At 50.2% G+C, this 26,404-nt stretch overlaps 1 long non-coding RNA gene across 3 annotated transcripts in view; it reads right to left on the bottom strand.

Moving 5' to 3' along the window:
* Positions 1-25,019, bottom strand: part of LOC141133413 (uncharacterized) — a 1,430,344-nt gene extending 1,405,325 nt beyond the window's left edge. For 2 of the 3 annotated variants that reach the window (XR_012243065.1, XR_012243068.1), the window contains exons 1-2: positions 24,257-25,019; positions 23,466-24,087 (exon numbers count right to left, since the gene is read on the bottom strand). This is a non-coding gene — a long non-coding RNA (uncharacterized lncRNA). The remainder of the gene's footprint in view (positions 1-23,465; positions 24,088-24,256) is intronic. The other variant, XR_012243069.1, reaches the window with a different exon arrangement.
* Between the last annotated feature and the right edge of the window lie 1,385 nt (positions 25,020-26,404).

Genomic DNA, 26,404 nt, shown 5'->3' with positions numbered 1-26,404 from the left:
TACCTCTCCACGTTAAAGTATCAATGCACTGAGGATGCCCTCCTACCCCTCTACCCCAAAGTATTGAGAAATTGAGGGTGCCCTCCTACCCCAAAGTATTGAGGAACTGAGGATGCCCTCCTAACTCTCCACTCCAAGGTATTAAGGAACTGAGAATGCCCTCCTACCTCTCCACGTTAAAGTATCAAGGCACTGAGGATGCCCTCCTACCCCTCTACCCCAAAGTATTGAGAAACTGAGGGTGCCCTCCTACCCCAAAGTATTGAGGCACTGAGGAAGCCCTCCTAACTCTCTACCCCAAAGTATTAAGGAACTGAGGATGTCCTCCTACCTATCCACCCCAAATAATACGGCACTATGGAAGCCGTCCTACCCCTCAACCCCAAAGTATTGAGGAACTGAGGATGCCCTCCTAACTCTCCACTCCAAGGTATTAAGGAACTGAGAATGCCCTCCTACCTCTCCACGTTAAAGTATCAAGGCACTGAGGATGCCCTCCTACCCCTCTACCCCAAAGTATTGAGAAACTGAGGGTGCCCTCCTACCCCAAAGTATTGAGGAACTGAGGATGCCCTCCTAACTCTCCACTCCAAGGTATTAAGGAACTGAGAATGCCCTCCTACCTCTCCACGTTAAAGTATCAAGGCACTGAGGATGCCCTCCTACCCCTCTACCCCAAAGTATTGAGAAACTGAGGGTGCCCTCCTACCCCAAAGTATTGAGGAACTGAGGATGCCCTCCTAACTCTCCACTCCAAGGTATTAAGGAACTGAGAATGCCCTCCTACCTCTCCACGTTAAAGTATCAAGGCACTGAGGATGCCCTCCTACCCCTCTACCCCAAAGTATTGAGAAACTGAGGGTGCCCTCCTACCCCAAAGTATTGAGGCACTGAGGAAGCCCTCCTAACTCTCTACCCCAAAGTATTAAGGAACTGAGGATGTCCTCCTACCTATCCACCCCAAATAATACGGCACTATGGAAGCCGTCCTACCCCTCAACCCCAAAGTATTGAGGAACTGAGGATGCCCTCCTAACTCTCCACTCCAAGGTATTAAGGAACTGAGAATGCCCTCTTACCTCTCCACGTTAAAGTATCAAGGCACTGAGGATGCCCTCCTACCCCTCTACCCCAAAGTATTGAGAAACTGAGGGTGCCCTCCTACCCCAAAGTATTGAGGAACTGAGGATGCCCTCCTAACTCTCCACTCCAAGGTATTAAGGAACTGAGAATGCCCTCCTACCTCTCCATGTTAAAGTATCAAGGCACTGAGGATGCCCTCCTACCCCTCTACCCCAAGGTATTGAGAAACTGAGGGTGCCCTCCTACCCCAAAGTATTGAGGCACTGAGGAAGCCCTCCTAACTCTCTACCCCAAGGTATTAAGGAACTGAGGATGTCCTCCTACCTATCCACCCCAAATAATACGGCACTATGGAAGCCGTCCTACCCCTCAACCCCAAAGTATTGAGGAACTGAGGATGCCCTCCTAACTCTCCACTCCAAGGTATTAAGGAACTGAGAATGCCCTCCTACCTCTCCATGTTAAAGTATCAAGGCACTGAGGATGCCCTCCTACCCCTCTACCCCAAAGTATTGAGAAACTGAGGGTGCCCTCCTACCCCAAAGTATTGAGGCACTGAGGAAGCCCTCCTAACTCTCTACCCCAAGGTATTAGGGAACTGAGGATGTCCTCCTACCTATCCATCCCAAATAATACGGCACTATGGAAGCCGTCCTACCCCTCAACCCCAAAGTATTGAGGAACTGAGGATGCCCTCCTACCTCTCCACTCCAAGGTATTAAGGAACTGAGAATGCCCTCCTACCTCTCCACGTTAAAGTATCAAGGCACTGAGGATGCCCTCCTACCCCTCTACCCCAAAGTATTGAGAAACTGAGGGTGCCCTCCTACCCCAAAGTATTGAGGAACTGAGGATGCCCTCCTAACTCTCCACTCCAAGGTATTAAGGAACTGAGAATGCCCTCCTACCTCTCCACGTTAAAGTATCAAGGCACTGAGGATGCCCTCCTACCCCTCTACCCCAAGGTATTGAGAAACTGAGGGTGCCCTCCTACCCCAAAGTATTGAGGCACTGAGGAAGCCCTCCTAACTCTCTACCCAAAGGTATTAAGGAACTGAGGATGTCCTCCTACCTATCCACCCCAAATAATACGGCACTATGGAAGCCGTCCTACCCCTCAACCCCAAAGTATTGAGGAACTGAGGATGCCCTCCTAACTCTCCACTCCAAGGTATTAAGGAACTGAGAATACCCTCCTACCTCTCCATGTTAAAGTATCAAGGCACTGAGGATGCCCTCCTACCCCTCTACCCCAAAGTATTGAGAAACTGAGGGTGCCCTCCTACCCCAAAGTACTGAGGCACTGAGGAAGCCCTCCTAACTCTCTACCCCAAGGTATTAGGGAACTGAGGATGTCCTCCTACCTATCCATCCCAAATAATACGGCACTATGGAAGCCGTCCTACCCCTCAACCCCAAAGTATTGAGGAACTGAGGATGCCCTCCTAACTCTCCACTCCAAGGTATTAAGGAACTGAGAATGCCCTCCTACCTCTCCACGTTAAAGTATCAAGGCCCTGAGGATACCCTCCTACCCCTCTACCCCAAAGTATTGAGAAACTGAGGGTGCCCTCCTACCCCAAAGTATTGAGGAACTGAGGATGCCCTCCTAACTCTCCACTCCAAGGTATTAAGGAACTGAGGATGTCCTCCTACCTATCCACCCCAAATAATACGGCACTATGGAAGCCGTCCTACCCCTCAACCCCAAAATATTGAGGAACTGTGGATGTCCTCCTAACTCTCCACTCCAAGGTATTAAGGAACTGAGAATGCCCTCCTACCTCTCCACGTTAAAGTATCAAGGCACTGAGGATGCCCTCCTACCCCTCTACCCCAAAGTATTGAGAAACTGAGGGTGCCCTCCTACCCCAAAGTATTGAGGAACTGAGGATGCCCTCCTAACTCTCCACTCCAAGGTATTAAGGAACTGAGAATGCCCTCCTACCTCTCCACGTTAAAGTATCAAGGCATTGAGCATGCCCTCCTACCCCTCTACCCCAAAGTATTGAGAAACTGAGGGTGCCCTCCTAACTCTCCATTCCAAGGTATTAAGGATCTGAGGATGCCCTCCTACCTCTCCACGTTAAAGTATCGAGGCACTGAGGATGCCCTGCTACACCTCCACCCCAAAGTATTGAGGCCCTGAGAATGCCCTCCTCACGCTCCACTCCAAGGTATTTAGGAACTGAGGATGTCCTCCTACCTCTCCACGCTAAGGTATCAAGGCACTGAGGATGCCCTCCTACCCCTCTACCCCAAAGTATTGAGAAACTGAGGGTGCCCTCCTACCCCAAAGTATTGAGGCACTGAGGATGCCCTCCTAACTCTCCACTCCAAGGTATTAAGGAACTGAGGATGTCCTCCTACCTCTCCACGCTAATGTATCGAGGCACTGAGGATGCCCTCCTACCCCTCCACGCCAAAGTATTGAGGCACTGAGAATGCCCTCCTAACGCTCCACTCCAAGGTATTTAGGAACTGAGGATGTTCTCCTACCTCTCCACGCTAAGGTATCAAGGCACTGAGGATGCCCTCCTACCCCTCTACCCCAAAGTATTGAGAAACTGAGGGTGCCCTCCTACCCCAAAGTATTGAGGAACCGAGGATGCCCTCCTAACTCTCCACTCCAAGGTATTAAGGAACTGAGGATGTCCTCCTACCTATCCACCCCAAATAATACGGCACTAAGAAAGCCGTCCTACCCCTCAACCCCAAAGAATTGAGGCGCTGAGGATTCCCTCCTAACTCTCCACTCCAAGGTATTAAGGAACTGAGGATGCCCTCCTATCTCTCCACGTTAAAGTATCGAGGCACTGAGGATGTCCTCCTACCCTTCTACCCCAAAGTATTGAGGCACTAAGGATGCCCTCCTACCCTTCCACCCCAAAGTATTAAGGCACTGAGAATGCCTTCATAACTGTTCACCCCAAAGTAATAAGGCACTGAGGATGCCCTCCTACCCCTCCACCCCAAAGTATTGAGGCACTGAGAATGCCCTCCTAACTCTCCACTCCAAGGTATTAAGGAACTGAGGATGTCCTCCTACCTCTCCACGCTAAGGTATCAAGGCACTGAGGATGCCCTCCTACCCCTCTACCCCAAAGTATTGAGAAACTGAGGGTGCCCTCCTACCCCAAAGTATTGAGGCACTGAGGATGCCCTCCTAACTCTTTACTCCAAGGTATTAAGGAACTGAGGATGCCCTCCTACCTCTCCACGCTAATGTATCGAGGCACTGAGGATGCCCTCCTACCCCTCCACGCCAACGTATTGAGGCACTGAGAATGCCCTCCTAACGCTCCACTCCAAGGTATTAAGGAACTGAGAATGCCCTCCTACCTCTCGACGTTAAAGTATCAAGGCACTGAGGATTCCCTCCTACCCCTCTACCCCAAAGTATTGAGAAACTGAGGGTGCCCTCCTACCCCAAAGTATTGAGGCACTGAGGATGCCCTCCTACCTATCCACCCCAAATAATACGGCACTATGGAAGCCGTCCAACCCCTCAACCCCAAAGTATTGAGGAACTGAGGATGCCCTCCTAACTCTCCACTCCAAGGTATTAAGGAACTGAGAATGCCCTCCTACCTTTCCACGTTAAAGTATCAAGGCACTGAGGATGCCCTCCTACCCCTCTACCCCAAAGTATTGAGAAACTGAGGGTGCCCTCCTTCCCCAAAGTATTGAGGAACTGAGGATACCCTCCTAACTCTCCACTCCAAGGTATTAAGGAACTGAGAATGCCCTCCTACCTCTCCACGTTAAAGTATCAAGGCACTGAGGATGCCCTCCTACCCCTCTACCCCAAAGTATTGAGAAACTGAGGGTGCCCTCCTACCCCAAAGTATTGAGGCACTGAAGAAGTCCTCCTAACTCTCTAACCTAAGGTATTAAGGAACTGAGGATGTCCTCCTACCTATCCACCCCAAATAATACGGCACTATGAAAGCCGTCCTACCCCTCAACCCCAAAGTATTGAGGAACTGAGGATGCCCTCCTAACTCTCCACTCCAAGGTATTAAGGAACTGAGAATGCCCTCCTACCCCTCCACGTTAAAGTATCAAGGCACTGAGGATGCCCTCCTACCCCTCTACCCCAAAGTATTGAGAAACTGAGGGTGCCCTCCTACCCCAAAGTATTGAGGAACTGAGGATGCCCTCCTAACTCTCCACTCCAAGGTATTAAGGAACTGAGAATGCCCTCCTACCTCTCCACGTTAAAGTATCAAGGCACTGAGGATGTCCTCCTACCCCTCTACCCCAAAGTATTGAGAAACTGAGGGTGCCCTCCTACCCCAAAGTATTGAGGCACTGAGGAAGCCCTCCTAACTCTCTACCCCAAGGTATTAAGGAACTGAGGAGGTCCTCCTACCTATCCACCCCAAATAATACGGCACTATGGAAGCCGTCCTACCCCTCAACCCCAAAGTATTGAGGAACTGAGGATGCCCTCCTAACTCTCCACTCCAAGGTATTAAGGAACTGAGAATGCCCTCCTACCTCTCCACGTTAAAGTATCAAGGCACTGAGGATGCCCTCCTACCCCTCTACCCCAAAGTATTGAGAAACTGAGGGTGCCCTCCTACCCCAAAGTATTGAGGCATTGAGGAAGCCCTCCTAACTCTCTACCCCAAGGTGTTAAGGAACTGAGGATGTCCTCCTACCTATCCATCCCAAATAATACGGCACTATGGAAGCCGTCCTAACCCTCAACCCCAAAGTATTGAGGAACTGAGGATGCCCTCCTAACTCTCCACTCCAAGGTATTAAGGAACTGAGAATGCCCTCCTACCTCTCCACGTTAAAGTATCAAGGCACTGAGGATGCCCTCCTACCCCTCTACCCCAAAATATTGAGAAACTGAGGGTGCCCTCCTACCCCAAAGTATTGAGGAACTGAGGATGCCCTCCTAACTCTCCACTCCAAGGTATTAAGGAACTGAGAATGCCCTCCTACCTCTCCACGTTAAAGTATCAAGGCACTGAGGATGCCCTCCTACCCCAAAGTATTGAGAAACTGAGGGTGCCCTCCTACCCCAAAGTATTGAGGCACTGAGGAAGCCCTCCTAACTCTCTACCCCAAGGTATTAAGGAACTGAGGATGTCCTCCTACCTATCCACCCCAAATAATACGGCACTATGGAAGCCGTCCTACCCCTCAACCCCAAAGTATTGAGGAACTGAGGATGCCCTCCTAACTCTCCACTCCAAGGTATTAAGGAACTGAGAATGCCCTCCTACCTCTCCACGTTAAAGTATCAAGGCACTGAGGATGCCCTCCTACCCCTCTACCCCAAAGTATTGAGAAACTGAGGGTGCCCTCCTACCCCAAAGTATTGAGGAACTGAGGATGCCCTCCTAACTCTCCACTCCAAGGTATTAAGGAACTGAGAATGCCCTCCTACCTCTCCACGTTAAAGTATCAAGGCACTGAGGATGCCCTCCTACCCCTCTACCCCAAAGTATTGAGAAACTGAGGGTGCCCTCCTACCCCAAAGTATTGAGGCACTGAGGAAGCCCTCCTAACTCTCTACCCCAAGGTATTAAGGAACTGAGGATGTCCTCCTACCTATCCATCCCAAATAATACGGCACTATGGAAGCCGTCCTACCCCTCAACCCCAAAGTATTGAGGAACTGAGGATGCCCTCCTAACTCTCCACTCCAAGGTATTAAGGAACTGAGAATGCCCTCCTACTTCTCCACGTTAAAGTATCAAGGCACTGAGGATGCCCTCCTACCCCTCTACCCCAAAGTATTGAGAAACTGAGGGTGCCCTCCTACCCCAAAGTATTGAGGAACTGAGGATGCCCTCCTAACTCTCCACTCCAAGGTATTAAGGAACTGAGAATGCCCTCCTACCTCTCCATGTTAAAGTATCAAGGCACTGAGGATGTCCTCCTACCCCTCTACCCCAAAGTATTGAGAAACTGAAGGTGCCCTCCTACCCCAAAGTATTGAGGCACTGAGGAAGCCCTCCTAACTCTCTACCCCAAGGTATTAAGGAACTGAGGATGTCCTCCTACCTATCCACCCCAAATAATACGGCACTATGGAAGCCGTCCTACCCCTCAACCCCAAAGTATTGAGGAACTGAGGATGCCCTCCTAACTCTCCACTTCAAGGTATTAAGGAACTGAGAATGCCCTCCTACCTCTCCATGTTAAAGTATCAAGGCACTGAGGATGCCCTCCTACCCCTCTACCCCAAAGTATTGAGAAACTGAGGGTGCCCTCCTACCCCAAAGTATTGAGGCACTGAGGAAGCCCTCCTAACTCTCTACCCCAAGGTATTAAGGAACTGAGGATGTCCTCCTACCTATCCATCCCAAATAATACGGCACTATGGAAGCCATCCTACCCCTCAACCCCAAAGTATTGAGGAACTGAGGATGCCCTCCTAACTCTCCACTCCAAGGTATTAAGGAACTGACAATGCCCTCCTACCTCTCCACGTTAAAGTATCAAGGCACTGAGGATGCCCTCCTAACCCTCTACCCCAAAGTATTAAGAAACTGAGGGTGCCCTCCTACCCCAAAGTATTGAGGAACTGAGGATGCCCTCCTAACTCTCCACTCCAAGGTATTAAGGAACTGAGAATGCCCTCCTACCTCTCCACGTTAAAGTATCAAGGCACTGAGGATGCCCTCCTACCCCTCTACCCCAAAGTATTCAGAAACTGAGGGTGCCCTCCTACCACAAAGTATTGAGGAACTGAGGATGCCCTCCTAACTCTCCACTCCAAGGTATTAAGGAACTGAGGATGTCCTCCTACCTATCCACCCCAAATAATACGGCACTATGGAAGCCGTCCTACCCCTCAACCCCAAAGTATTGAGGAACTGAGGATGCCCTCCTAACTCTCCACTCCAAGGTATTAAGGAACTGAGAATGCCCTCCTACCTCTCCACGTTAAAGTATCAAGGCACTGAGGATGCCCTCCTATCCCTCTACCCCAAAGTATTGAGAAACTGAGGGTGCCATCCTACCCCAAAGTATTGAGGCACTGAGGAAGCCCTCCTAACTCTCTAACCCAAGGTATTAAGGAACTGAGGATGTCCTCCTACCTATCCACCCCAAATAATACGGCACTATGGAAGCCGTCCTACCCCTCAACCCCAAAGTATTGAGGAACTGAGGATGCCCTCCTAACTCTCCACTCCAAGGTATTAAGGAACTGAGAATGCCCTCCTACCCCTCCACGTTAAAGTATCAAGGCACTGAGGATGCCCTCCTACCCCTCTACCCCAAAGTATTGAGAAACTGAGGGTGCCCTCCTACCCCAAAGTATTGAGGAACTGAGGATGCCCTCCTAACTCTCCACTCCAAGGTATTAAGGAACTGAGAATGCCCTCCTACCTCTCCACGTTAAAGTATCAAGGCACTGAGGATGTCCTCCTACCCCTCTACAACAAAGTATTGAGAAAGTGAGGGTGCCCTCCTACCCCAAAGTATTGAGGCACTGAGGAAGCCCTCCTAACTCTCTACCCCAAGGTATTAAGGAACTGAGGAGGTCCTCCTACCTATCCACCCCAAATAATACGGCACTATGGAAGCCGTCCTACCCCTCAACCCCAAAGTATTGAGGAACTGAGGATGCCCTCCTAACTCTCCACTCCAAGGTATTAAGGAACTGAGAATGCCCTCCTACCTCTCCACGTTAAAGTATCAAGGCACTGAGGATGCCCTCCTACCCCTCTACCCCAAAGTATTGAGAAACTGAGGGTGCCCTCCTACCCCAAAGTATTGAGGAACTGAGGATGGCCTCCTAACTCTCCACTCCAAGGTATTAAGGAACTGAGAATGCCCTCCTACCTCTCCACATTAAAGTATCAAGGCACTGAGGATGCCCTCCTACCCCTCTACCCCAAAGTATTGAGAAACTGAGGGTGCCCTCCTACCCCAAAGTATTGAGGCACTGAGGAAGCCCTCCTAACTCTCTACCCCAAGGTATTAAGGAACTGAGGATGTCCTCCTACCTATCCACCCCAAATAATACGGCACTATGGAAGCCGTCCTACCCCTCAACCCCAAAGTATTGAGGAACTGAGGATGCCCTCCTAACTCTCCACTCCAAGGTATTAAGGAACTGAGAATGCCCTCCTACCTCTCCATGTTAAAGTATCAAGGCACTGAGGATGCCCTCCTACCCCTCTACCCCAAAGTATTGAGAAACTGAGGGTGCCATCCTACCCCAAAGTATTGAGGCACTGAGGAAGCCCTCCTAACTCTCTACCCCAAGGTATTAAGGAACTGAGGATGTCCTCCTACCTATCCATCCCAAATAATACGGCACTATGGAAGCCGTCCTACCCCTCAACCCCAAAGTATTGAGAAACTGAGGATGCCCTCCTAACTCTCCACTCCAAGGTATTAAGGAACTGAGAATGCCCTCCTACCTCTCCACGTTAAAGTATCAAGGCACTGAGGATGCCCTCCTACCCCTCTACCCCAAAGTATTGAGAAACTGAGGGTGCCCTCCTACCCCAAAGTATTGAGGAACTGAGGATGCCCTCCTAACTCTCCACTCCAAGGTATTAAGGAACTGAGAATGCCCTGCTACCTCTCCACGTTAAAGTATCAAGGCACTGAGGATGCCCTCCTACCCCTCTACCCCAAAGTATTGAGAAACTGAGGGTGCCCTCCTACCCCAAAGTATTGAGGAACTGAGGATGCCCTCCTAACTCTCCACTCCAAGGTATTAAGGAACTGAGGATGTCCTCCTACCTATCCACCCCAAATAATACGGCACTATGGAAGCCGTCCTACCCCTCAACCCCAAAGTATTGAGGAACTGAGGATGTCCTCCTAACTCTCCACTCCAAGGTATTAAGGAACTGAGAATGCCCTCCTACCTCTCCACGTTAAAGTATCAAGGCACTGAGGATGCCCTCCTACCCCTCTACCCCAAAGTATTGAGAAACTGAGGGTTCCCTCCTACCCCAAAGTATTGAGGAACTGAGGATGCCCTCCTAACTCTCCACTCCAAGGTATTAAGGAACTGAGAATGCCCTCCTACCTCTCCACGTTAAAGTATCAAGGCACTGAGGATGCCCTCCTACCCCTCTACCCCAAAGTATTGAGAAACTGAGGGTGCCCTCCTACCACAAAGTATTGAGGCACTGAGGAAGCCCTCCTAACTCTCTACCCCAAGGTATTAAGGAACTGAGGATGTCCTCCTACCTATCCACCCCAAATAATACGGCACTATGGAAGCCGTCCTACCCCTCAACCCCAAAGTATTGAGGAACTGAGGATGCCCTCCTAACTCTCCACTCCAAGGTATTAAGGGACTGAGAATGCCCTCCTACCTCTCCACGTTAAAGTATCAAGGCACTGAGGATGCCCTCCTACCCCTCTACCCCAAAGTATTGAGAAACTGAGGGTGTCCTCCTACCCCAAAGTATTGAGGCACTGAGGAAGCCCTCCTAACTCTCTACCCCAAGGTATTAAGGAACTGAGGATGTCCTCCTACCTATCCATCTCAAATAATACGGCACTATGGAATCCGTCCTACCCCTCAACCCCAAAGTATTGAGGAACTGAGGATGCCCTCCTAACTCTCCACTCCAAGGTATTAAGGAACTGAGAATGCCCTCCTACCTCTCCACGTTAAAGTATCAAGGCACTGAGGATGCCCTCCTACCCCTCTACCCCAAAGTATTGAGAAACTGAGGGTGCCCTCCTACCCCAAAGTATTGAGGAACTGAGGATGCCCTCCTAACTCTCCACTCCAAGGTATTAAGGAACTGAGAATGCCCTCCTACCTCTCCACGTTAAAGTATCAAGGCACTGAGGATGTCCTCCTACCCCTCTACCCCAAAGTATTGAGAAACTGAGGGTGCCCTCCTACCCCAAAGTATTGAGGCACTGAGGAAGCCCTCCTAACTCTCTACCCCAAGGTATTAAGGAACTGAGGATGTCCTCCTACCTATCCACCCCAAATAATACGGCACTATGGAAGCCGTCCTACCCCTCAACCCCAAAGTATTGAGGAACTGAGGATGCCCTCCTAACTCTCCACTCCAAGGTATTAAGGAACTGAGAATGCCCTCCTACCTCTCCATGTTAAAGTATCAAGGCACTGAGGATGCCCTCCTACCCCTCTACCCCAAAGTATTGAGAAACTGAGGGTGCCATCCTACCCCAAAGAATTGAGGCACTGAGGAAGCCCTCCTAACTCTCTACCCCAAGGTATTAAGGAACTGAGGATGTCCTCCTACCTATCCATCCCAAATAATACGGCACTATGGAAGCCGTCCTACCCCTCAACCCCAAAGTATTGAGGAACTGAGGATGCCCTCCTAACTCTCCACTCCAAGGTATTAAGGAACTGAGAATGCCCTCCTACCTCTCCACGTTAAAGTATCAAGGCACTGAGGATGCCCTCCTACCCCTCTACCCCAAAGTATTGAGAAACTGAGGGTGCCCTCCTACCCCAAAGTATTGAGGAACTGAGGATGCCCTCCTAACTCTCCACTCCAAGGTAATAAGGAACTGAGAATGCCCTCCTACCTCTCCACGTTAAAGTATCAAGGCACTGAGGATGCCCTCCTACCCCTCTACCCCAAAGTATTGAGAAACTGAGGGTGCCCTACTACCCCAAAGTATTGAGGCACTGAGGAAGCCCTCCTAACTCTCTACCCCAAGGTATTAAGGAACTGAGGATGTCCTCCTACCTATCCATCCCAAATAATACGGCACTATGGAAGCCGTCCTACCCCTCAACCCCAAAGTATTGAGGAACTGAGGATGCCCTCCTAACTCTCCACTCCAAGGTATTAAGGAACTGAGAATGCCCTCCTACCTCTCCACGTTAAAGTATCAAGGCACTGAGGATGCCCTCCTACCCCTCTACCCCAAAGTATTGAGAAACTGAGGGTGCCCTCCTACCCCAAAGTATTGAGGAACTGAGGATGCCCTCCTAACTCTCCACTCCAAGGTATTAAGGAACTGAGAATGCCCTCCTACCTCTCCACGTTAAAGTATCAAGGCACTGAGGATGCCCTCCTACCCCTCTACCCCAAAGTATTGAGAAACTGAGGGTGCCCTCCTACCCCAAAGTATTGAGGCACTGAGGAAGCCCTCCTAACTCTCTACCCCAAGGTATTAAGGAACTGAGGATGTCCTCCTACCTATCCATCCCAAATAATACGGCACTATGGAAGCCGTCCTACCCCTCAACCCCAAAGTATTGAGGAACTGAGGATGCCCTCCTAACTCTCCACTCCAAGGTATTAAGGAACTGAGAATGCCCTCCTACCTCTCCACGTTAAAGTATCAAGGCACTGAGGATGCGCTCCTACCCCTCTACCCCAAAGTATTGAGAAACTGAGGGTGCCCTCCTACCCCAAAGTATTGAGGCACTGAGGAAGCCCTCCTAACTCTCTACCCCAAGGTATTAAGGAACTGAGGATGTCCTCCTACCTATCCAATCCAAATAATACGGCACTATGTAAGCCGTCCTACCCCTCAACCCCAAAGTATTGAGGAACTGAGGATGCCCTCCTAACTCTCCACTCCAAGGTATTATGGAACTGAGAATGCCCTCCTACCTCTCCACGTTAAAGTATCAAGGCACTGAGGATGCCCTCCTACCCCTCTACCCCAAAGTATTGAGAAACTGAGGGTGCCCTCCTACCCCAAAGTATTGAGGAACTGAGGTTGCCCTCCTAACTCTCCACTCCAAGGTATTAAGGAACTGAGAATGCCCTCCTACCTCTCCACGTTAAAGTATCAAGGCACTGAGGATGCCCTCCTACCCCTCTACCCCAAAGTATTGAGAAACTGAGGGTGCCCTCCTACCCCAAAGTATTGAGGCACTGAGGAAGCCCTCCTAACTCTCTACCCCAAGGTATTAAGGAACTGAGGATGTCCTCCTACCTATCCACCCCAAATAATACGGCACTATGGAAGCCGTCCTACCCCTCAACCCCAAAGTATTGAGAAACTGAGGATGCCCTCCTAACTCTCCACTCCAAGGTATTAAGGAACTGAGAATGCCCTCCTACCTCTCCATGTTAAAGTATCAAGGCACTGAGGATGCCCTCCTACCCCTCTACCCCAAAGTATTGAGAAACTGAGGGTGCCATCCTACCCCAAAGTATTGAGGCACTGAGGAAGCCCTCCTAACTCTCTACCCCAAGGTATTAAGGAACTGAGGATGTCCTCCTACCTATCCTTCCCAAATAATACGGCACTATGGAAGCCGTCCTACCCCTCAACCCCAAAGTATTTAGGAACTGAGGATGCCCTCCTAACTCTCCACTCCAAGGTATTAAGGAACTGAGAATGCCCTCCTACCTCTCCATGTTAAAGTATCAAGGCACTGAGGATGCCCTCCTACCCCTCTACCCCAAAGTATTGAGAAACTGAGGGTGCCATCCTACCCCAAAGTATTGAGGCACTGAGGAAGCCCTCCTAACTCTCTACCCCAAGGTATTAAGGAACTGAGGATGTCCTCCTACCTATCCATCCCAAATAATACGGCACTATGGAAGCCGTCCTACCCCTCAACCCCAAAGTATTTAGGAACTGAGGATGCCCTCCTAACTCTCCACTCCAAGGTATTAAGGAACTGAGAATGCCCTCCTACCTCTCCACGTTAAAGTATCAAGGCACTGAGGATGCCCTCCTACCCCTCTACCCCAAAGTATTGAGAAACTGAGGGTGCCCTCCTACCCCAAAGTATTGAGGAACTGAGGATGCCCTCCTAACTCTCCACTCCAAGGTATTAAGGAACTGAGAATGCCCTCCTACCTCTCCACGTTAAAGTATCAAGGCACTGAGGATGCCCTCCTACCCCTCTACCCCAAAGTATTGAGAAACTGAGGGTGCCCTCCTACCCCAAAGTATTGAGGAACTGAGGATGCCCTCCTAACTCTCCACTCCAAGGTATTAAGAAACTGAGGATGTCCTCCTACCTATCCACCCCAAATAATAAGGCACTATGGAAGCCGTCCTACCCCTCAACCCCAAAGTATTGAGGAACTGAGGATGCCCTCCTAACTCTCCACTCCAAGGTATTAAGGAACTGAGAATGCCCTCCTACCTCTCCACGTTAAAGTATCAAGGCACTGAGGATGTCCTCCTACCCCTCTACCCCAAAGTATTGAGAAACTGAGGGTGCCCTCCTACCCCAAAGTATTGAGGCACTGAGGAAGCCCTCCTAACTCTCTACCCCAAGGTATTAAGGAACTGAGAATGCCCTCCTACCTCTCCACGTTAAAGTATCAAGGCACTGAGGATGCCCTCCTACCCCTCTACCCCAAAGTATTGAGAAACTGAGGGTGCCCTCCTACCCCAAAGTATTGAGGCACTGAGGAAGCCCTCCTAACTCTCTACCCCAAGGTATTAAGGAACTGAGGATGTCCTCCTACCTATCCATCCCAAATAATACGGCACTATGGAAGCCGTCCTACCCCTCAACCCCAAAGTATTGAGGAACTGAGGATGCCCTCCTAACTCTCCACTCCAAGGTATTAAGGAACTGAGAATGCCCTCCTACCTCTCCACGTTAAAGTATCAAGGCACTGAGGATGCCCTCCTACCCCTCTACCCCAAAGTATTGAGAAACTGAGGGTGCCCTCCTACCCCAAAGTATTGAGGCACTGAGGAAGCCCTCCTAACTCTCTACCCCAAGGTATTAAGGAACTGAGGATGTCCTCCTACCTATCCATCCCAAATAATACGGCACTATGGAAGCCGTCCTACCCCTCAACCCCAAAGTATTTAAGAACTGAGGATGCCCTCCTAACTCTCCACTCCAAGGTATTAAGGAACTGAGAATGCCCTCCTACCTCTCATCGTTAAAGTATCAAGGCACTGAGGATGCCCTCCTACCCCTCTACCCCAAAGTATTGAGAAACTGAGGGTGCCCTCCTACCCCAAAGTATTGAGGAACAGAGGATGCCCTCCTAACTCTCCACTCCAAGGTATTAAGGAACTGAGGATATCCTCCTACCTATCCACCCCAAATAATACGGCACTATGGAAGCCGTCTTACCCCTCAACCCCAAAGTATTGAGGAACTGAGGATGTCCTCCTAATTCTCCACTCCAAGGTATTAAGGAACTGAGAATGCCCTCCTACCTCTCCACGTTAAAGTATCAAGGCACTGAGGATGCCCTCCTACCCCTCTACCCCAAAGTATTGAGAAACTGAGGGTTCCCTCCTACACCAAAGTATTGAGGAACTGAGGATGCCCTCCTAACTCTCCACTCCAAGGTATTAAGGAACTGAGAATGCCCTCCTACCTCTCCACGTTAAAGTATCAAGGCACTGAGGATGCCCTCCTACCCCTCTACCCCAAAGTATTGAGAAACTGAGGGTGCCCTCCTACCCCAAAGTATTGAGGCACTGAGGAAGCCCTCCTAACTCTCTACCCCAAGGTATTAAGGAACTGAGGATGTCCTCCTACCTATCCACCCCAAATAATACGGCACTATGGAAGCCGTCCTACCCCTCAACCCCAAAGTATTGAGGAACTGAGGATGCCCTCCTAACTCTCCACTCAAAGGTATTAAGGAACTGAGAATGCCCTCCTACCCCTCCACGTTAAAGTATCAAGGCACTGAGGATGCCCTCCTACCCCTCTACCCCAAAGTATTGAGAAACTGAGGGTGCCCTCCTACCCCAAAGTATTGAGGAACTGAGGATGCCCTCCTAACTCTCCACTCCAAGGTATTAAGGAACTGAGAATGCCCTCCTACCTCTCCACGTTAAAGTATCAAGGCACTGAGGATGTCCTCCTACCCCTCTACCCCAAAGTATTGAGAAACTGAGGGTGCCCTCCTACCCCAAAGTATTGAGGCATTTGGGAAGCCCTCCTAACTCTCTACCTCAAGGTATTAAGGAACTGAGGATGTCCTCCTACCTATCCACCCCAAATAATACGGCCCTATGGAAGCCGTCCTACCCCTCAACCCCAAAGTATTGAGGAACTCAAGATGCCCTCCTAACTCTCCACTCCAAGGTATTAAGGAACTGAGAATGCCCTCCTACCTCTCCACGTTAAAGTATCAAGGCACTGAGGATGCCCTCCTACCCCTCTACCCCAAAGTATTGAGAAACTGAGGGTGCCCTCCTACCCCAAAGTATTGAGGCACTGAGGAAGCCCTCCTAACGCTCTACCCCAAGGTATTAAGGAACTGAGGATGTCCTCCTACCTATCCATCCCAAATAATACGGCACTATGGAAGCCGTCCTACCCCTCAACCCCAAAGTATTGAGGAACTGAGGATGCCCTCCTAACTCTCCACTCCAAGGTATTAAGGAACTGAGAATGCCCTCCTACCTCTCCACGTTAAAGTATCAAGGCACTGAGGATGCCCTCCTACCCCTCTACCCCAAAGTATTGAGAAACTGAGGGTGCCCTCCTACCCCAAAGTATTGAGGAACTGAGGATGCCCTCCTAACTCTCCACTCCAAGGTATTAAGGAACTGAGAATGCCCTCCTACCTCTCCACGTTAAAGTATCAAGGCACTGAGGATGCGCTCCTACCCCTCTACCCCAAAGTATTGAGAAACTGAGGGTGCCCTCCTACCCCAAAGTATTGAGGCACTGAGGAAGCCCTCCTAACTCTCTACCCCAAGGTATTAAGGAACTGAGGATGTCCTCCTACCTATCCAATCCAAATAATACGGCACTATGTAAGCCGTCCTACCCCTCAACCCCAAAGTATTGAGGAACTGAGGATGCCCTCCTAACTCTCCACTCCAAGGTATTATGGAACTGAGAATGCCCTCCTACCTCTCCACGTTAAAGTATCAAGGCACTGAGGATGCCCTCCTACCCCTCTACCCCAAAGTATTGAGAAACTGAGGGTGCCCTCCTACCCCAAAGTATTGAGGAACTGAGGTTGCCCTCCTAACTCTCCACTCCAAGGTATTAAGGAACTGAGAATGCCCTCCTACCTCTCCACGTTAAAGAATCAAGGCACTGAGGATGCCCTCCTACCCCTCTACCCCAAAGTATTGAGAAACTGAGGGTGCCCTCCTACCCCAAAGTATTGAGGCACTGAGGAAGCCCTCCTAACTCTCTACCCCAAGGTATTAAGGAACTGAGGATGTCCTCCTACCTATCCACCCCAAATAATACGGCACTATGGAAGCCGTCCTACCCCTCAACCCCAAAGTATTGAGAAACTGAGGATGCCCTCCTAACTCTCCACTCCAAGGTATTAAGGAACTGAGAATGCCCTCCTACCTCTCCATGTTAAAGTATCAAGGCACTGAGGATGCCCTCCTACCCCTCTACCCCAAAGTATTGAGAAACTGAGGGTGCCATCCTACCCCAAAGTATTGAGGCACTGAGGAAGCCCTCCTAACTCTCTACCCCAAGGTATTAAGGAACTGAGGATGTCCTCCTACCTATCCTTCCCAAATAATACGGCACTATGGAAGCCGTCCTACCCCTCAACCCCAAAGTATTTAGGAACTGAGGATGCCCTCCTAACTCTCCACTCCAAGGTATTAAGGAACTGAGAATGCCCTCCTACCTCTCCATGTTAAAGTATCAAGGCACTGAGGATGCCCTCCTACCCCTCTACCCCAAAGTATTGAGAAACTGAGGGTGCCATCCTACCCCAAAGTATTGAGGCACTGAGGAAGCCCTCCTAACTCTCTACCCCAAGGTATTAAGGAACTGAGGATGTCCTCCTACCTATCCATCCCAAATAATACGGCACTATGGAAGCCGTCCTACCCCTCAACCCCAAAGTATTTAGGAACTGAGGATGCCCTCCTAACTCTCCACTCCAAGGTATTAAGGAACTGAGAATGCCCTCCTACCTCTCCACGTTAAAGTATCAAGGCACTGAGGATGCCCTCCTACCCCTCTACCCCAAAGTATTGAGAAACTGAGGGTGCCCTCCTACCCCAAAGTATTGAGGAACTGAGGATGCCCTCCTAACTCTCCACTCCAAGGTATTAAGGAACTGTGAATGCCCTCCTACCTCTCCACGTTAAAGTATCAAGGCACTGAGGATGCCCTCCTACCCCTCTACCCCAAAGTATTGAGAAACTGAGGGTGCCCTCCTACCCCAAAGTATTGAGGAACTGAGGATGCCCTCCTAACTCTCCACTCCAAGGTATTAAGAAACTGAGGATGTCCTCCTACCTATCCACCCCAAATAATAAGGCACTATGGAAGCCGTCCTACCCCTCAACCCCAAAGTATTGAGGAACTGAGGATGCCCTCCTAACTCTCCACTCCAAGGTATTAAGGAACTGAGAATGCCCTCCTACCTCTCCACGTTAAAGTATCAAGGCACTGAGGATGTCCTCCTACCCCTCTACCCCAAAGTATTGAGAAACTGAGGGTGCCCTCCTACCCCAAAGTATTGAGGCACTGAGGAAGCCCTCCTAACTCTCTACCCCAAGGTATTAAGGAACTGAGAATGCCCTCCTACCTCTCCACGTTAAAGTATCAAGGCACTGAGGATGCCCTCCTACCCCTCTACCCCAAAGTATTGAGAAACTGAGGGTGCCCTCCTACCCCAAAGTATTGAGGCACTGAGGAAGCCCTCCTAACTCTCTACCCCAAGGTATTAAGGAACTGAGGATGTCCTCCTACCTATCCATCCCAAATAATACGGCACTATGGAAGCCGTCCTACCCCTCAACCCCAAAGTATTGAGGAACTGAGGATGCCCTCCTAACTCTCCACTCCAAGGTATTAAGGAACTGAGAATGCCCTCCTACCTCTCCACGTTAAAGTATCAAGGCACTGAGGATGCCCTCCTACCCCTCTACCCCAAAGTATTGAGAAACTGAGGGTGCCCTCCTACCCCAAAGTATTGAGGCACTGAGGAAGCCCTCCTAACTCTCTACCCCAAGGTATTAAGGAACTGAGGATGTCCTCCTACCTATCCATCCCAAATAATACGGCACTATGGAAGCCGTCCTACCCCTCAACCCCAAAGTATTTAAGAACTGAGGATGCCCTCCTAACTCTCCACTCCAAGGTATTAAGGAACTAACAATGCCCTCCTACCCCTCTACCCCAAAGTATTGAGAAACTGAGGGTGCCCTCCTACCCCAAAGTATTGAGGAACTGAGGATGCCCTCCTAACTCTCCACTCCAAGGTATTAAGGAACTGAGAATGCCCTCCTACCTCTCCACGTTAAAGTATCAAGGCACTGAGGATGCCCTCCTACCCCTCTACCCCAAAGTATTGAGAAACTGAGGGTGCCCTCCTACCCCAAAGTATTGAGGCATTTGGGAAGCCCTCCTCACTCTCTACCCCAAGGTATTAAGGAACTGAGGATGTCCTCCTACCTATCCACCCCAAATAATACGGCCCTATGGAAGCCGTCCTACCCCTCAACCCCAAAGTATTGAGGAACTCAAGATGCCCTCCTAACTCTCCACTCCAAGGTATTAAGGAACTGAGAATGCCCTCCTACCTCTCCACGTTAAAGTATCAAGGCACTGAGGATGCCCTCCTACCCCTCTACCCCAAAGTATTGAGAAACTGAGGGTGCCCTCCTACCCCAAAGTATTGAGGCACTGAGGAAGCCCTCCTAACTCTCTACCCCAAGGTATTAAGGAACTGAGGATGTCCTCCTACCTATCCATCCCAAATAATACGGCACTATGGAAGCCGTCCTACCCCTCAACCCCAAAGTATTGAGGAACTGAGGATGCCCTCCTAACTCTCCACTCCAAGGTATTAAGGAACTGAGAATGCCCTCCTACCTCTCCACGTTAAAGTATCAAGGCACTGAGGATGCCCTCCTACCCCTCTACCCCAAAGTATTGAGAAACTGAGGGTGCCCTCCTACCCCAAAGTATTGAGGAACTGAGGATGCCCTCCTAACTCTCCACTCCAAGGTATTAAGGAACTGAGAATGCCCTCCTACCTCTCCACGTTAAAGTATCAAGGCACTGAGGATGCGCTCCTACCCCTCTACCCCAAAGTATTGAGAAACTGAGGGTGCCCTCCTACCCCAAAGTATTGAGGCACTGAGGAAGCCCTCCTAACTCTCTACCCCAAGGTATTAAGGAACTGAGGATGTCCTCCTACCTATCCACCCCAAATAATACGGCACTATGGAAGCCGTCCTACCCCTCAACCCCAAAGTATTGAGAAACTGAGGATGCCCTCCTAACTCTCCACTCCAAGGTATTAAGGAACTGAGAATGCCCTCCTACCTCTCCATGTTAAAGTATCAAGGCACTGAGGATGCCCTCCTACCCCTCTACCCCAAAGTATTGAGAAACTGAGGGTGCCATCCTACCCCAAAGTATTGAGGCACTGAGGAAGCCCTCCTAACTCTCTACCCCAAGGTATTAAGGAACTGAGGATGTCCTCCTACCTATCCTTCCCAAATAATACGGCACTATGGAAGCCGTCCTACCCCTCAACCCCAAAGTATTTAGGAACTGAGGATGCCCTCCTAACTCTCCACTCCAAGGTATTAAGGAACTGAGAATGCCCTCCTACCTCTCCATGTTAAAGTATCAAGGCACTGAGGATGCCCTCCTACCCCTCTACCCCAAAGTATTGAGAAACTGAGGGTGCCATCCTACCCCAAAGTATTGAGGCACTGAGGAAGCCCTCCTAACTCTCTACCCCAAGGTATTAAGGAACTGAGGATGTCCTCCTACCTATCCATCCCAAATAATACGGCACTATGGAAGCCGTCCTACCCCTCAACCCCAAAGTATTTAGGAACTGAGGATGCCCTCCTAACTCTCCACTCCAAGGTATTAAGGAACTGAGAATGCCCTCCTACCTCTCCACGTTAAAGTATCAAGGCACTGAGGATGCCCTCCTACCCCTCTACCCCAAAGTATTGAGAAACTGAGGGTGCCCTCCTACCCCAAAGTATTGAGGAACTGAGGATGCCCTCCTAACTCTCCACTCCAAGGTATTAAGGAACTGAGAATGCCCTCCTACCTCTCCACGTTAAAGTATCAAGGCACTGAGGATGCCCTCCTACCCCTCTACCCCAAAGTATTGAGAAACTGAGGGTGCACTCCTACCCCAAAGTATTGAGGAACTGAGGATGCCCTCCTAACTCTCCACTCCAAGGTATTAAGAAACTGAGGATGTCCTCCTACCTATCCACCCCAAATAATACGGCACTATGGAAGCCGTCCTACCCCTCAACCCCAAAGTATTGAGGAACTGAGGATGTCCTCCTAACTCTCCACTCCAAGGTATTAAGGAACTGAGAATGCCCTCCTACCTCTCCACGTTAAAGTATCAAGGCACTGAGGATGCCCTCCTACCCCTCTACCCCAAAGTATTGAGAAACTGAGGGTGCCCTCCTACCCCAAAGTATTGAGTCACTGAGGAAGCCCTCCTAACTCTCTACCCCTAGGCATTAAGGAACTGAGGATGTCCTCCTACCTATCCACCCCAAATAATACGGCACTATGGAAGCCGTCCTACCCCTCAACCCCAAAGTATTGAGGAACTGAGGATGCCCTCCTAACTCTCCACTCCAAGGTATTAAGGAACTGAGAATGCCCTCCTACCCCTCCACGTTAAAGTATCAAGGCACTGAGGATGCCCTCCTACCCCTCTACCCCAAAGTATTGAGAAACTGAGGGTGCCCTCCTACCCCAAAGTATTGAGGAACTGAGGATGCCCTCCTAACTCTCCACTCCAAGGTATTAAGGAACTGAGAATGCCCTCCTACCTCTCCACGTTAAAGTATCAAGGCACTGAGGATGTCCTCCTACCCCTCTACCCCAAAGTATTGAGAAACTGAGGGTGCCCTCCTACCCCAAAGTATTGAGGCATTGAGGAAGCCCTCCTAACTCTCTACCCCAAGGTATTAAGGAACTGAGGAGGTCCTCCTACCTATCCACCCCAAATAATACGGCACTATGGAAGCCGTCCTACCCCTCAACCCCAAAGTATTGAGGAACTGAGGATGCCCTCCTAACTCTCCACTCCAAGGTATTAAGGAACTGAGAATGCCCTCATAACTCTCCATGTTAAAGTATCAAGGCACTGAGGATGCCCTCCTACCCCTCTACCCCAAAGTATTGAGAAACTGAGGGTGCCCTCCTACCCCAAAGTATTGAGGAACTGAGGATGCCCTCCTAACTCTCCACTCCAAGGTATTAAGGAACTGAGAATGCCCTCCTACCTCTCCACGTTAAAGTATCAAGGCACTGAGGATGCCCTCCTACCCCTCTACCCCAAAGTATTGAGAAACTGAGGGTGCCCTCCTACCCCAAAGTATTGAGGCATTGAGGAAGCCCTCCTAACTCTCTACCCCAAGGTATTAAGGAACTGAGGATGTCCTCCTACCTATCCATCCCAAATAATACGGAACTATGGAAGCCGTCCTACCCCTCAACCCCAAAGTATTGAGGAACTGAGGATGCCCTCCTAACTCTCCACTCCAAGGTATTAAGGAACTGAGAATGCCCTCCTACCTCTCCACGTTAAAGTATCAAGGCACTGAGGATGCCCTCCTACCCCTCCACCCCAAAGTATTGAGGAACTGAGGGTGCTTCGTACTCCTCCACCAAGCTGCATCTGTTGACAAGTGACAAGCTGCTTCTGTTGACAAGCTGCATCTGGTGGCAGGTGACGTGGCAACTCATAAGCTGCATTTGTTATTATTATTATTATACAGCATTTATATAGTGCCAACAGTTTACGTAGCGCTTTACAACTTGAGGGTAGACAGTACAAATAAAATACATTTTAATACAGTAGGAATCAAAGGTCCCTGCTCCTTAGAGCTTACAATCTAAGATTCTGTTGAAAGTGACAATCTGCTTCTGTTAACAAGCTGCATCTGGTGGCAGGTGACGTGGCAACTCATAAGCTGAATTTGTTATTATTATTATTATACAGGATTTATATAGTGCCAACAGTTTACATAGCGCTTTACAACTTGAGGGTAGACAGTACAAATACAATACATTTTATTACAGTAGGAATCAGAGGTCCCTGCTCATAGAGCTTACAATCTAAGAATCTGTTGAAAGTGACAATCTGCTTCTGTTGACAAGCTGCATCTGGTGGCAGGTGACGTGGCAATTGACAAGCTGCATCTGTTGATGAGTGTCAAACTGCATCTGGTGGCAGACGACATGGCAACTCATAAGCTGCATCCAGAGGTTGACAAACCAGAGGTTGACAATGAATAGAAATAATGCGCTTCAATCATTCTGACACTATATCAACTATGGTGCAGTGATAATGGAATTGCCAACACCATCCATCGCCCCGACAAATTACCTGTGAAAAGACCCATAAAAAAGCACCATTAAAGTCCCATCTTTTCAATGACATCACTCCATTAAACAGATTGATAGAAGATCTGCATGGAGTTTGTTTTTGTTATAATGCCCCTGCAATGGATTTGCTTGGTTTAAACTGAAAAGTTAATTTAGGATAGATACATACATAGTGCAGCCAAGGCGATGTCTTGTCCCCTTCATATACCCAAATCTGGAGCTTTCTATTTCTCTTATTCAAAATGAATAATTGTCGACGAGTGTCAAACTGCATCTGGTGGCAGGCGACATGGCAACTCATAAGCTGCATCTGTTGAACGTGACAATCTGCTTCTGTTGAAAAGCTGCATCTAGTGGCAGGGGACGTGGCAATTGACAAGCTGCATCTGTTGACAAGTGTCAAACTGCATCTGGTGGCAGGCGGCATGGCAACTCATAAGCTGCATTCAGAGGTTGACAAAGGAACCGTCCAGAGTTCCGAAACGCGTCCCTTTCTTATGACCTCACATCCTCCGCTCTGCGGTCCAGGCTGGTTACAGAGTCTCTCAGCATTTGACATCACTTCTGGGTCCTTCTCCTCTCCGCGCTGATGACGCCGGCTCCAACAGCGTTCCAGCGTCTCATCCTGCTGCGGACTGTGATAGATCCAGTGAGTCACACATCCATCATTCTGAAGACTTCCCTCCGCTGTGACCCCTTCCAATGCTGTTTTTTACAACTTCCATGATGTGCCTGTTCTATTCCTCCATCCTGTAAGTGTTTTTAACCCACTTGGGATATTAAAACAGTACCTGTGAAAAGACCCATAAAAAAAGCACCATTAAAGTCCCATCTTTTCAATGACATCACTCCATTAAACAGATTGATAGAAGATCTGCATGGAGTTTGTTTTTGTTATAATGCCCCTGCAATGGAATTGCTTGGTTTAAACTGAGAAGTTAATTTAGGATATATACATACATAGTGCAGCCAAGGCGATGTCTTGTCCCCACATATACCCAAATCTGGAGCTTTCTATTTCTATTATTTAAAATGAATAAACTCCATTAGTTATCAGAAATGGTGATATACAGTCCGGATGGGGTTTGGTTCATAACAGATTAGAATCAGATGAGAATAGAACATGGACAAGGAGGAGAGAGCAGAAATGGTACTTCCTCCCTCGACGCACAGAACACGACTAACGGCTACTGCCCTGCTCTGCTATTTATAGGCTTTGCTGCGCTGTGACGTCATCGAGGCTGTCTGGCAGAAATAACGGTTCCAGAGCTGGGTCTCCATGGAGACGGTGGGGCAGGGAAGGCGATCACGTGGGTAAGGGATGGCAGCCACGTGTGTAAGTCACGTGTGTAAGTGATGGCAGCCACGTGTGTAAGTGATGGCAGCCACGTGTGTAAGTGATGGCAGCCACGTGTGTAAGTGATGGCAGCCACTATCTTCCGGTTCCGTGTGAGGAGAGCGGACTCAGGAGGACACCGAGCTCGGGTTGTCACCAGAGGCGGCTCTCTAATTAGACGGTCGCTTAAGGCCTCGCCGGCTGCTTACTATCCCTGACATGGAGGGAATGTCCCCGGTCGGTGTCCCCAGCACCGGCGTTTTTATAGTTTTCCCCCTCCGGTATCAGACTGACTACTCAGCACTGCACCGTCCGAGCTCTCAGGGTCAGTGGACGGCTCCGTGTTCTCCCCTCCCCCAACTCCTCCCCTTCTGCCGGGCTCTGCTCTCATCTCCTGCCATGTGCAGAGCTGGGAGCTCAGATAATAATAATAATACCTCTCCGATCCGCTCTGCAGGATGGACCGTCTGCAGAGGAGGACTTGTCAGAGAGGAGATCATCAGGGAGCCTCAAGGTACAGCAAGACTTCACCCCCAGACCGAGGAGGGCGCCCCAAAAATCAATACTGACAACCCCCCCACACCCAGCCCTGATGATATGTATCCCACCCGGCATATGAGGCCATCCACTGACCCCCTGTCATTATTATCCTAATCATCTCCCTGTGCCTGGCATCCCACCACCCTACCCCCTGTCATCATCATCCCCCCTGTACCCCTCTGCCAGCTTACTACCACCCCACCCCCTGTCATCCTCATACCCCTTTACCAGATTCCCTATACCGCTCTGCCAGCTTCCTACCACCCCATCCATCATCTTCATCCCCCTGTACCCCTCTGCCACCATCCCACCCCGTCATCATCATCATCCCCCTGTCATCTTCCCCCCCCTGCACCCCTCTGCCAGCTTCCTCCCACCCGCCATCTTCATCCCCCCTGTAGTCCACTGCCAGCTTCCTACCACCCCACCCCCTGTCATCTTCATCCCCCTTTACCAGATTCCCTATACCGCTCTTCCTACCACCCCATCCATCATCTTCATCCCCCTGCACTCCTCTGCCAGCTTCCTACCACCCCACCTGTACTCTACTGCCAGCTTCCTACCACCCCACCATCTTCATCCCCCCTGTACCAGCTTCCTACCACCCCACCCCTGTCATCTTCCCCCCTGTACTCCTCTGCCAGCTTCCTATTCCCCCCCCCCCGTACTCTACTGCCAGCTTCCTACCACCCCACCATCTTCATCCCCCCTGTACCAGCTTCCTACCACCCCACCCCTGTCATCTTCATCCCCCGGTACCCCTCTGCCACCAGCTTCCTACCACCCCACCCCTGTCATCTTCATCCCCCGGTACCCCTCTGCCACCAGCTTCCTACCACCCCACCCCTGTCATCTTCATCCCCCGATACCCCTCTGCCACCAGCTTCCTACCACCCCACCCCTGTCATCTTCATCCCCCGGTACCCCTCTGCCACCAGCTTCCTACCACCCCACCCCTGTCATCTTAATCTCTCTGTATCCCTCTGCCAGCTTTCTACCTCCCCATCCCGTGTCATCTTCATCCCCCTGTTCCCCTCTGCTAGCTTCCTACCACCCCACCCTGTAATCTTCATCCCCCCTGTACTCCACTACCAGCTTCCTACCACCCCGCCCCCTGTCATCTTCATACCCCTTTACCAGATTCCCTATACCGCTCTGCCAGCTTCCTACCACCCCATCCATCATCTTCATCCCCCTGCACTCCTCTGCCAGCTTCCTACCACCCCACCATC

Source organism: Aquarana catesbeiana, linkage group LG03 (genome assembly GCF_042186555.1).
Source record: "Aquarana catesbeiana isolate 2022-GZ linkage group LG03, ASM4218655v1, whole genome shotgun sequence".
Classification (NCBI taxonomy): domain Eukaryota; kingdom Metazoa; phylum Chordata; class Amphibia; order Anura; family Ranidae; genus Aquarana; species Aquarana catesbeiana.
The sequence above is the reverse complement of the archived record's forward strand: the minus strand, read 5'-3'. Positions and strand labels throughout refer to the sequence as shown.